The sequence below is a fragment of the Ambystoma mexicanum genome, chromosome 2p (genome assembly GCF_040938575.1).
Source record: "Ambystoma mexicanum isolate Mex_15411 chromosome 2p, UKY_AmexF1_1, whole genome shotgun sequence".
Taxonomy (NCBI): domain Eukaryota; kingdom Metazoa; phylum Chordata; class Amphibia; order Caudata; family Ambystomatidae; genus Ambystoma; species Ambystoma mexicanum.
In genome coordinates this window covers 1,048,419,589-1,048,432,595 of record NC_090923.1, presented here as the reverse complement: position 1 = coordinate 1,048,432,595, position 13,007 = coordinate 1,048,419,589, and the positions used below count along the sequence as shown (strand labels likewise).

Below are 13,007 nucleotides of genomic sequence, written 5' to 3'. Positions count from 1 at the left end.
TCCTCTCTCTCCCGTACCCCACTGCTGCTATCTGCTCCCCCTCTTTCTTCTCTCCCCTCACTTCCACCAGCCTCACACTACCTGCATCTCTCTCCTCTCACCTCTCTTTCTTCTCTCTCTCACTCTCTCTCTCTCTCTACCTGCACCCATCTCCTCTCACCTCTCTCCCCCAATAACCTCATCTACTCCCCTGTCTCCTGATCTTACAGACTCTCTCTGTCTGTCTCTATCACCTACCTTCCTCCTGATTGACTCCACCCTCCCCACTAGTAATCCTACTACTATCTTTCACTCTCTCCCACTCTCCTGTCACACACCCTCCACCACTTAGTCTCACTCTGAAGCCCTCTCCTATCCCCCTACACTATCCCCCTCCCCCTCTCTCTCTCTCTCTATATATATATATATATATGTATATTTATATATCACCTTTCTTTCACTCACCTTTAACATCCCCTCGCACCACACTACACTCAACTGGTACCACTCTCTCCTACACACAATAGCTTACCAGCGCTCTCACAGAACACTGCCACAGTCTCGCCAACACTCCATGCTACCATCTTCCCTCTGTCTTGTCTCTTGATGCACCACCCTCCACCTCATCTCACCCGAACACCTTTCAGTTTCCTCTGCGCTGGCTGGAAATAGCACAGCCTTCCCCCTTCCAACACTGCTGCCGGCTCCCATTGGTCCCCCTGGTCACATGATCCCCTTGGCCACTCTCTGGCTAAGTTATCCCTGGAAGGCTTCAAAAAGGCTTTTAGACCCACCCCTTTAACCATCTCCATTTGCAGGCTTGTAGACATGTGCTCAGCCTACCCGTTTGCCTTCTTTATGTGCTTCTGTTTCTTTTCTCGATTCCATTCCCCTGGGCCTGGGTCTGTGTTTTTTTAGTTGCACCTGGATGCATTCTGGGACTAGCTGTTCTGAAAAAGACAAACGAGAACTCTGGCGATAAACAGGCCAACAGGCTTTGTGGAATTAACAGCAGTACCAGAAGACATATTATGCATACTCTGAGAGGGGCAGGGGTCAGGTCCCCCCAACTCCCTGACCCCACCTGTGAGGTAGGATTGTCTCTGGCATATAGCCTGGTAGGCCACCCACCCCAGGTCGGGAGGGGTCTTCTTTCCCCCTAACCCTTTCACAGTGGGCTATTACCAGGTACCCACACCTTTATTTTGAGAAAGCTGAGAAATACCTCAATCATTACAGATTGCAAGATTAGCCCTTTATATCACTCATCCTTCCTTGATCCATATGATCAACACTTCGGTATTGGCCTACATTCATTTACACGTGAAGATATGGCTTGCTTGTCCTTCGTGCTCTTGATTGTTCCTGGATAGACTTGAGGATAGTTCTCATGGTATTGTACATGGCTTAGCCACACCAACATCAAACCTGAGGCTCTATTCCCAAATGGGGAATTCAATACTCTGTCAGAATAGAAGGACAGGCTGGTCGTTTCACCAATCTAATTGTACTGGTATTTCAGATTGCACATAGATGGCCATTAATGGACTGTTTGTGGTGGAACATAACATCAGAATTTCAGGAGGCCTTTCGAATTGGGTAGATTAGACGGACATCACCTCCTTCTCTACCGCTCTACGTTTTTGTCCTCTGCCCTAATCGAATGAAGAATTGGTCATTTACTTTACAGACAAACATAGATGGAGTGCAAATACATTAAACCCTCTTTTTGAAAATATAGAGGCACTTGCAGCCCCTTTTGAGTGCTCGTGTTGTGATCCTGGTGGATCTCTGTAACTCCATGAACATGCAGATAATTGACACGGTTGCGCTAAAGAAAAAGAAAATAGTTAAAGACAAACGTTTGGGAAGACTTTGGTTCTCAGGTGAAGTGGCTACTCTAAAGTCTGTCTTACGAAACTTGGAACATAAGTAGAGGAGAAACCTCAATCAGGCAAATGGCTTTAGCCTAAAGTGCCAGAAAGCCAAATGCCAAAGTGCTCTTAATAAGGCAAATATAATTAGATAATTATTTGGCACAGAGGATTCAGCAAGCTGTCAATTCTCCCAAAGTCCTTTTAAATACTTTTTTTTCAACATCAAAATAAGAATTATACGAGATGATATCTCAAACTCTCTTACAGTTCCGTGCAACACCAGCAGATCCACACAAAATAGGATGCATCCATTTAGGCACCACCATGGACGCTGTCACCAATGGGACTTCTTGCCATCTGGATCCTATGGTCCTTCAAAAAACATGCTGTTTAGAAACCTTAATTTTCAAGGATCTGTCAATTTTAGATACAAAACAGATCATATTGGCCCTCAATCCAACAAACTGCACTGGAGTTCCCTGTAGTTCTAAAGTCATGAAGTCTTGTGTGGACACTCTATCGCCACTCGTTACTTAGATATCCTTTAGAACTTCTGTTATTCCAGACAGTTTGACAAAGGTCTGCGTCATACCTCTTTTTAAAAAGGCTTGTTTATACCATACCAATTTTGTTCAGTACAGACCGATTTCAAATGCACCCCTCCTCCTGAGGATTTTGGAAAATCTGCCATTGGTGCAGTTCTTCAGGGATAGTCAGTCTGGTTTCCGTCCTTTTGTAAGCACGGAAATTCCCCTACTGGATGTTAAAGGCACTTTTGAAAATCACAGAGGATGGCAATATTTGTATGCTGATGCTACTAGATTTGTCGCCTCCCTTTCCTACCCTTGACGATAATATACTATTGAAACAGTTGAGAAATACGGTGGCTGTTGCTAGCGAGGCTACCACTTGGTTTGAGTCCTTTTTGTCTAACAGATGCACATGAGTTAAGGTTAACAAATGGTGTCTGTGTCTGAGGTTTTGACATGTGTCGTGCAGGGGTTTTGCATTTCTCCTCTCCTTTTTAACATCTATGTAAAGCCCTTGCACAACCTGTTAATCAATCTTAGAGTTAGGTTTCAGAACTACGCAGACGACACGCAGATTATATTCCAACTAAACAGTCATTGGGCAATGTGAAATCTATTCAATTTCTTTTTCAGGAAATTGCATATTGGATGTCGTCAAACTGGTCGGGCATTAATCAGGCCATGGCCGAAGTAGTTCTGATTCCTCCTTCACACATATTGTGGAAAGAGTTACCAGCCTCTCTTAACCTCTCTTCATCTAACTGTTTTATTCAAGTGATGGAACAAGCAAAATCATTTGGGATAATACTTGAATCTCCATTATCCATGATGCCACACACAAGTAGTTTAATCAGCTCCATACATTTTTCATACTGTGGTTTTTAGACAGCTTCGACCCTTTTATCTGATTCCGACAGCACTATCATAGCAAGGGCCATAATTGGGTTGAAGCTGGACTCTTGCAACTGTCTTTATATAGGACCCAACAAATACTTAATACAACATTTGCAAGTCCTCCAGAACATGGCTGCTCAGTCCGAGTCTGAGGCAAGACCACATGACTGCAGTCTTTAAGAGGCTACATTGGCTTTATAGTCAAACCCGGATCAAATGTAAACTATTACCTATGATCCACAGGATCTTATATGGTTGTGCCATTTTATATATCAGCATGCAGTTCACCTGGTACCTTCTCAGCAGAACCCTCAGATCTTCATCATGTCTTTTTCTATCAAGTCCGAGATTTCGTAGATAGAGGGCCTTAGGTAATTCCGGCACGGTCACTGGCATTAAATACCGGTATAGCCTTCCATATGATATCAGGAAATGTTCCAACCTTGTGCAGTTCAGTCAAAAATGGAAAACTCACCTCTTCAACTCATGTTGGTACTATGGCTTGATTTCAGCTCTCTCAATCTGCTTCTCATGACCAATGGTTTGAGGACAGAGAAACCTCTTTTGGTCGTAGAGCCTAACGTTCCTGGACTTGAAATTGCACAGTGCAGGGTTCATCCCCACTACCAAACATTTCCAAAGAAACCCCCAAAGGGTGCTATTGCAATGTATTGGCTACATATCCACAGCTAGTGTCTGCACTGTGTACATTATACGTATCTCTCAAGGCAACCAAACTGTACCCTAAGGTTAATTAGAGAACAGAATTGGGGCAGATGATATTTGTGTCCTCCATTCTATGGGCAGATGATTCTTGGTCCTCTGTTCTGCAACACATGAAGGCAGTATCACTGAAATATCGACATAAGATCAGACCCATGGCCGTGTGGCACTATAAGCCCTAGACGTGGATCTGGGAGGGGGCGCGGGGGTATTTTTTCATCCCTCTTGGACCTGCCATGCAATAGCAACATATTTTGGAATTAGGTATGGTCCATGATTTTGGTGTCTGTATCCAAGTCCCCGCTTATACGCTTGCTGTGGGATATTTGACCCTATAGACTAATGGATCAAGAGGTTTGTCCAAATGGCATACTTGATGGCAAACTGGGTCAGAGCCAAACGATGAAAGGCTTTTTCCCTAAAGCGAACGGAAGGCTAAAATGATGAGCATGGTGCAATGTACATCAGGCAGTGCGGAGAGGCATGAGCTCTCCCATATCTAGAATACTGGTCCTGTTTTGTACATCAGGTCACTCGGAGTCAACTTAATGCCGTGAATACGTCCGACCTAAGTGTCCCTGAGAATGCTTGTAATAAGTATGTGATGCTTTCTCTTAATTTGATCTACCTACTTGTTTCTAGATGCTTTGCGAGGCTTTGTGATGATATGTGGCTATGTAAATTGATGTGACGTGAAATTACATTCTCTTTCCATGGTGGCCTGAAAACTAAAGAGCAGTGGGGGTAAGGCTGAGTGGGTGAAGCAGCACTGCAGATCAGAGGTGGTTTAAATAATTTAACTTTAGGAGGTGGTGGGAATTGGGAAACAGGGTGATCGATCAAGAGAAGTCAACAGTTTGCTCACAACGCGTGCTTATACAGTGGGATTCAAACCATATTCCAAGCAACCTTCATGGTTGCCACCCTCTGACAATCGTTTTCACCTCCCTTGGCCCCTTTAAAGCGATGCCCGTGAATGCCACAGTGTTAGAATATTAATAGTGCCCAAATCTCTGCATTTAGGTTGACTAGGTGAAGTACAGCAAAACCGAGAATACTTGAACAGAAACACATAATCAGGTTTGCTCCATAATGCGGGGTGAATCCTACGGTACAGGCTGTCTTCTTCTTCTTGCTGATAGATTTTATCCATGGCAGTGATTTGTGGATACCGAGGCTTGAGCCTCATCACTCCATCTTCTCGGGTTGAGTATGCAGTTGTGGGTTAGGATTCTTCTTGGTCTGTGTGGAATTGTCACCATAGGGCTGGTTTCACAGGGTCTTCGCTGTGATGGTGGGGGGTAGCCGTGAAAGGGGTTTGCAGTGGTGGCAGTGAGTCTTCTGATCAGAGGGTTTGGGTTCTGAGCCAGTCCTTGGCAGAAGTTCTTACTCAGCTTCACTAGATGTTCGTCCAACATCTCAATGACCTATGGTACAGGCCCAAATTCCAAACAGCTGTTGACTGGTGGCCACACTTACCCCCACCTCACTAACAGTTCCCCGCCGTTGCCTTTCATTTATATCTCCTCTGCATCTTCACTGTTGCTCAAGGCCTCGTCATGGAAATATTAAAGGCACTCTTTCTTGAGCTCACTTGTCCATACCCATGCTGACCCTATTTTCTTTTTCTTTTTTTTGTGTGTCAACAGAACATAAGCGTCATGTGCCACACACAATGGGCCTCATAACGACCCTGGTTGAATGGGTTTAACGGCGCTGGTAAAGGTGCCGTCGCCGTTAAACCCATTCCGCCCTATTACAAGGTTCCCTCGCAGGACCCGCTCTGGACGTCTAGTCAGACCAGACGTCCTTTGCGGGTCCCGCGAGGGATCTAGCATGCTTACAAAGGGCCCGTCATTAACGGCTGCCAGGCATTACTACGGTGGTAGTAATCGTGGGAATGGCAATAATGCCTTTAGTGATAGACTGTATCGGGAGGGTAGCCGGCTGCCTCCCTCCCCTCATAAGAGGGCCTTGCCTCGGACTGAGCCATCAAATCGGACAGCAGGACGTTACAACGTGATATGGCCTGACACTGAAGGCATTTGCCTAATTTAACAGTCCTTGACACGCGACAGTCCACTAATGAATTTTCACTTATTTTTAACAGTCAATGAATATCAATCTGCTGCAGCTGTTACTAGTTACAAGTCATTTGCATTCACAATCGTTCACTTTCTTGGCTGAAAGCCAATCAGGTGATTTTGAGGGGTCTACTTGCTTTTTGACCCCTCAGTCATAGGGCCTCATTACACGGATGGTGGTAAGGATTTACCGGTACCGGTAAAATACCGGTACCGGTAAATCCTTACCGCCTTACTACGAGGTCCCTTTGCGGGTTGGGGGATTTAACGCCTGCTTTTTGCAGGCGTTAAAAACCAACCCGCAAAGGGACCCAGGGAGCTAATTACGGTACCGCAATTTGCGGTACCGCAATTAGCGCCTTCCTCATTCCCATTATGCCCTATGGGGCAAAAATGGGAATGGGGAAGGGCAATGGTGGAAGGGGGAATTACCGCCCCGCCAACCTTGGAATGGGGTGGTAATTCCCCTTTCCGCCAAGGCGGTGCCGGTATTTTACCGGCATGAACCATGGCGCTAATAGCGCCATGGTTCTCCGCCATCCGTGTAATGAGGCCCACAGAGCACTAACACACCTATAGCCAACCTTTAATGAGCTAAGGCTTGGACACAAGGGTCAGAATTCCTGTGGGGATCCCCTTTATTTACTGATCACCCTTCCATTCAGGTAGGATACTGTACGCAGTGCAGTGGCATGCTTTCACAGTCAGTGGGGCCCTGCCATGACATCGTAGTCAGCCCCCAAGGTTAAAGGTATCTAAAGGCTCACAAATATTTTAGAAGAATTACCATTCACCTCTTGCTTGCTTCGATCAGAAGCAGAGCCATTGCAAGAAGGAGGCACTTGCGTCCGCTGCCTAGGAGCACTTGTGTCCGCTGCCTAGGAGGCACTTGCGTCCGCTGCCTAGGAGTGACTTGCGTCCGCTGCCTAGGAGGTACTTGCGTCCGCTGCCTAGGAGCACTTGTGTCCGCTGCCTAGGAGGCACTTGCGTCCGCTGCCTAGGAGCACTTGTGTCCGCTGCCTAGGAGGCACTTGCGTCCGCTGCCTAGGAGTGACTTGCGTCCGCTGGCTAGGAGGCACTTGTGTCCGCTGCCTAGGAGGCACTGCGTCTGCTGCCTGACAGTGACTTGCGTCCGCTGCCTAGTAGGCACTCGCGTCTGCTGCCCAAGCGGCACATGCGTCCCCCCCCGCCCTCTCGCCTAGGAGGCAGCAAACAGCACATTGTTCTCTTGCCTTGCAAAGGAGATGTGAGCTACAATCAGCGCAGAAGCCCTCTTGCCAAGAGGAGATTCCCAAGGAATACTGAAGTGCTCAGGGGTGTAGGAGACACTCTCTCTCCCATTCCACTTGTCTTGTCCGTAAAGGTAGGGTTGCTTTTTGATGGCATCAGTTTATGAACGACAGCCCCCCCAGGCATGGGTGTTGCTAGATCTGGAAAAGATCTGGGGCTACGCTAATGTCGGGACCAGGGGCACAACGAAACCTACATTTCGGGGGGCCAAGTGGTGATGGGAGGCGCCACTTACAAAAATGGGTGGGGCAAACTTGGAGGCTCCGCCCCCACTGTTCTCCACCAACACCCCCATGGTCTGGTGTGGGGACCAACTATCGAATAGTATATTTTAAAGCTCAATATGCAGAGAGGCGATGGAAGTCTTTCTTGAAAGTAGTAGCTTTAAAGTTTTACTGCCTTTGTGCAAGTACGTTTTTCTGAACAAACACAGTAAAGCTTTAACACCGCCAGTTTCGAGTAAAGGCTTCCCTCACCTCTGCCTAACAAAATGCAAGTGCGCACATCCAGAGGTGCACTTAGGCTTGAATTTCGGCAGGGAGTTAACCCTTCAAATGTTGGGAGAGGCACTAACATCAGAGGAGTTGCAAACTTACTTGGGTAGGGGCATCTAACTTCATTACTCATTGTAATGAGACTATTCTAGTGCAGCTTCAATGTTACAATCAGTTAACACTCTCCTTTAAGTCTGAAAACACCCACTTCTTGCAGATCCTGAATGTCCTCGAAAGTGTGAAAATGGCCAATGGTGTGCAATGAAAGACCCAATATCATAGCATAACAGGACATTGCAGAGTGTGGGGCAGTACTCGGAGAGTCCAAGCAACTTCAGTGGCTGGGAGCAACAGGGGAGAAAATGTAATGTTGGTTCTACCACAGTTAGTAAGCTATACTAGAATCTCTGGTGCACTGACTGGCTGGTGAGACTATGGGCCTCATTACGACCCTGGCGGTACGGAGTGAACGGCGCCGTAAAAGGTGCTAGCGCCATTCACTCCGTACCGCCGCATTACGAGTTCCCCTCGCGGGACACGGTAAGCACGCCTGGGAAAACCAGGCGTGCTTACCGGGTCCCGCGAGGGGAAGAGGGAGCAAACAACGGGCCATCTCGTAATGGCCCGTTGTTTGCTCCCTCTCCCATTCCCATTCAGCCCTATGGGGACTGAAAAGGGAATGGGGAATGACCGTGTCCGGGTCCTTGGAGGGAGGAATTACCGGGCCTTCGGAACTCGGAATGGCCCGGTAAGTCCTCATTCCGAGGACCCGGACCCTGATGCGATTTCGGCGGCAGCCATGCCACCAATAGCGGCATGGTTACCGCCGAACTCGTAATGAGGGCCTATGTCTGCCTGTTAAATCACGTGTTACGGGACTGCGCGAGGGCCAGTGCAGCATTAATGCAATACTATGTGAAAGTATTGGAGCCACTAGCAGAGGAGCACTAGGGTTCACCAATTTGTCCCTACACTTATTAAAACTGTCCTGTTGTAAGGGTATAAACGTAATCACATATAAGCATTCCAGTTTTTGCAATTGAATTTAGGGTGAGATTACATTATTTGCCCAGTATCACAAACTTACGCTAAAAAGCAGAGCAGGGATTTTAACCCACTCTGCAATTTGGGCATGGCCACCTTCTTCCACGCTTTACTTGGAACAAATATTTAAGTTTTGAGTGTTAAGACCTACAATAATACTGCCCTATAGAGTTTACTTGCAAAATACACAAATTGCATATTAAAGCATCATGACAACACGTAAATCCTTATAGTAGCATGTTGGGCAAAAATAATATCAGTGTACCTTTATTTTCCACATCCTGAATGTAAAACTCTAAGATGCAAAAGGCAAAATATCTATTTACCACTTTATTTTCAATGAAATAAGTTGTGTCATAAACTCGCTTAGATTTGGAGAATCGTCACAAACCTCCAGCGTGTTGCTATGTATGGTTTTAAGAACATTCAAATAAGGACATCAAAGCAAGCTTTACTTTTTAGCATATCAAGCTTTTAGACATTATGGGTATGAACACATTTTCACGGGGGCTTTATTGTGTTGCTCACTTTAACTGTCACAGATTTGCAAAGTGACTGGTGGCCTTTCAGTTGGAAATTCACTATCAAGCATAAGAAAGGCTCTGCTGTTGATGACAAAAGAAACGTGTTGACGAGTTCATTAGGGCACTGGCTGCAGAGCCAAGGACTCAGCCTGTGTGTCTCAGGGGTGCTGTGACTTGGGGAAACGGGCAGTGCTTGTTCATCCGAGCCGAGCAGATAGTAGATTTGCCTCCAAAGAAACAAAATGCGCCAAGAATCATGGTCCTGATCCTTTGACCTGTTAAAGGGCACAGAAGCCCCGCCCCATAGCTAACATTTTGGGGGGAGGGAGGGTTCCGCCCAGTTAGCTCAATGACTTTGCACGCCTGGTCAGCACTCTGGGACTCAGGGCTAGCTAGCCTTTTGATTGTAACCCCTGAGCTTTTATCTGGGGCTACAACCAAAATACCCCAGGCTATAGCTCCCCCGGCCCCTTCCAGCCCACTTCTAGCAACGACTTTGCCCCCAGGGTCTGGCCTAAACATGAAAACGTTGTTACCTCCTAAAATGAAGTCATGACAAAACTTAACCATGCTATTCACCTGAGGCAAGTCAGGTGGATACTTCCGCCACGAGACTGCGATTTCTAGAACCAACCAAAGCAGACACCTCACTCCTCACAGGGAGATAGTGGTGGCAGGTAGGGGCAGGATACAGGTCCATCAAAAGTCTGCGGAATGTCTTTGTCCACGCCCTCAGAATGGGATGGTGAGAGCTCTGCTTGCAGAACATTGTCTCATAAGCTTTTTATTAGCCTTGCAGAGCTGATAACAATGATTGTCACACAGGTTTTGTATAGCGACCAGTCATTGTAGGACTTTGCAGTACTGTAACTTTGTCCAAAATTGCACTCAGAGTCTGATGTCTGATGTTTGGATGGTTGGGGTTTTAGATGTGAAGTGACTAGCAGTATAAGGCGCGCTGAGGGAAGTGTGGAATTGGCGTCATGGCTACATTGTGGTGATGCAGGCTGTGAGGCGAGTATGGCATGCAGTTACCAGTGCAGTGAGGGCCAGGTTTTCAGGGTACCACATTCCTCCATCGACAGGTGTTTTTTCGAAGTAATTTTTAATGAAACAATTGCTTCGAAAAAACTCATCAAACTATATGGGGGTAAGGGGTTAAAAAGGGTGGGGCGGGAAAAAGGATAATAGCATTAGGAAGGGGGGTTAGGTGGGGACTGCCAAAATAAAAAAGAAAATATTTGTAGAGTTTTTTTGAAGTAATTATTTTGTTAAAAAAAATTGTTGTCGATGTAGGGACATAGAACCGGTTTTCAGTTTGGAGTTGCTCGTGGCCATGTGGTGTGGCCAAGGCTTTCCAACTAGAGTGCAGGTGGGAGGGGAGGCTTCACCTAGGCTGCGATATATCTGCATGTTGTGGGTGGGTAGGAGGGAGGGGGAATACCGGAAATGTCCTCTTCACCTGACGCTGCGCACTGCTGCACTGCATTGGAGAGATGCGTGGTGGCAAGCGTGGCCGTCACAGAAGGGTAGAGCAACACAAACGTACAAGACAGCAGGCAGGGCCTTTGAAGCCATGCTTGACCGTGCCGCCGGCTTCTGAAGCACTGATGCACAATTGATTTGTTCCAGCGTTTACTGTGAAGCCGAAGTATATGCATTCTGTCATTTTAAAACTGCTACATGCTTAAATAGCCTTATGTTGGGTTCACACACTGCTCAATACTTTAAAATAAATATCTGGTTAAATTCACATGTGCAGGCAATTTCTGATATTTCCTGGCAAGTTCGAAATGAAAATCTGCCCAACTGATTTTCAATTTGCATTAGCATCCTGATGGGGGGAGCCAGCCAATCAGGTGGCTTGGATCACGGTCTGAAACTGGCATTCTCAGCCTGCGTTGTATCCCTCCTGACGGCCGGTTCACCACCGCCATCTTCCCCCGCCCCCAGCCCCATTTATTTATTTTTTTCTCCATTCCCATCACCCTCAACCCCCACTTACTTCATTTCGGCTGCAGCACACCTTCCTCTTGGCTCCCGGAGGCCACCATGGAAAGGGAAGCGGGGCCCATAACTCAGGCTCCCGGGCCGTTACCCTCCGACCCAACCCTTGGAACAGGGGGGTAACGCCAGTGCCTTAAGTGGCACTACAAATCGAGCCGGGGCTCATCGAGGGGGCGTGGCCTAACAGCAGGGGCCTTGATGACCCGTTAGGCCACGCCCCCTTGACGAGCCCCGGCTCAATGGGCTACTGGCACCCCTGCCAGGCAGCCTGTTGTAGAGATTAGCCCTGTGGGGGAGAGGGTGATGATCTCTGCATTTATATTCTATAGGCTTGCCTGGCAGGGGACAGTGCCTCCCTATTCAGCATAAATGGTGGTGCTGCTCCTCGCCAGCTGGGGAGGGGCAGCGTCACCATTAAGGCTGAAAGGGTGAGGCCACTGGAAGCAGAGGCCCTGTTCCTTAAGACTGAAACTCCCGCGAATCCGCGGGAGCTTCAGCATTTAGAAAGCAAGGCCTCTGCTTCCAGCGGCCTCACGTTTTCTCCATAATGGTGGCGCCGGCCCACGTGCATCACTTGATTTAAGGGATGCTTCGTAGGTGAGGCGCCACCATTATGGCTGAAAGGCATTTTTTTCTGAAGCCTGAAGCTCTCGCACACGAGCGAGAGCTTCAGGCTGTAGAAAAAAATGCCTTTTCGTGGAGTGGCCGGGGCTGCCAGGGGAGATTAGTGGGCCCCGGCAGGGCCCCGCCTCAAAACAAAATTTCGGAGCCTGCCGGGGCCCAGCCCCGGCAGGCCCCGGCCCACTTAAAGCCCTGGGTAACGCCACATTGAATGTCAGCTTTTCGGTGCTAAATTTCCAAGCAATGCAGGAACACACTGCACTGGGGTTGACATGTATGTTTATCCAGCACATGTTAGATAGCCAAGAATAGCATGCTCAATGAGAATATCTGCATGTTGGGTAGGTTCTGTGCAACCTGTCTAAGTTGTAACGTGGTTGGTCTGGGGTTAAACTTGCATTCCAATGCATTGTACTAAATTAACATTTTGGGGGGCCACCGCCGTAAACTGGGATTTTTATGAATAAATAAGATGGTTGCGCCCTCCAATTTAGGGTAGTGTAAAAGCAGGGCTGGAGCGACCGAACAGCCACTGGATTGACATGGAATATTAAGGGCACTGTTTCGCCTTTAGGGCACTCAACCTCCAAAAGGCCACTCAGGCTATAGCTGAGCAGTTCTGCCTTTATTATGTGGGGAAGCCCTCTAGGAAAGTCAGGACCAGGTGGACGGAACACAAATCTAATATCTGTACTAAAAATGAGAAGTCCCCTGTGGCCATACACTTTGTGAAGGCCGGTCATACTAATTCACAAATGAAAGTAGTTGTTGTGGAAGTGGTAAAAATGCCAAAAAGGGGATGAGATCTCAAAACAGGGCAGCCTACAATCAAGTACAATCCTTTCCAGAATCCAACCACATCCTACGGATGTCCCAACCAGGCCTCCGGCCAGGCCACCGTACGGAATCAGCATTGCTAGACTTGAAAAACCAGCTCAGC

At 47.5% G+C, this 13,007-nt stretch overlaps 1 protein-coding gene across 2 annotated transcripts in view; it reads right to left on the bottom strand.

The window, feature by feature from the left end:
• The window catches only part of LOC138567085 (toll-like receptor 5), a 202,500-nt gene extending 190,903 nt beyond the window's left edge, over positions 1-11,597 (bottom strand). The window contains exon 1 of one of the 2 annotated variants that reach the window (XM_069644946.1): positions 11,445-11,597. The gene's annotated coding sequence lies outside the window, so the exon portion shown is untranslated. The remainder of the gene's footprint in view (positions 1-11,444) is intronic. The other variant, XM_069644948.1, reaches the window with a different exon arrangement.
• Between the last annotated feature and the right edge of the window lie 1,410 nt (positions 11,598-13,007).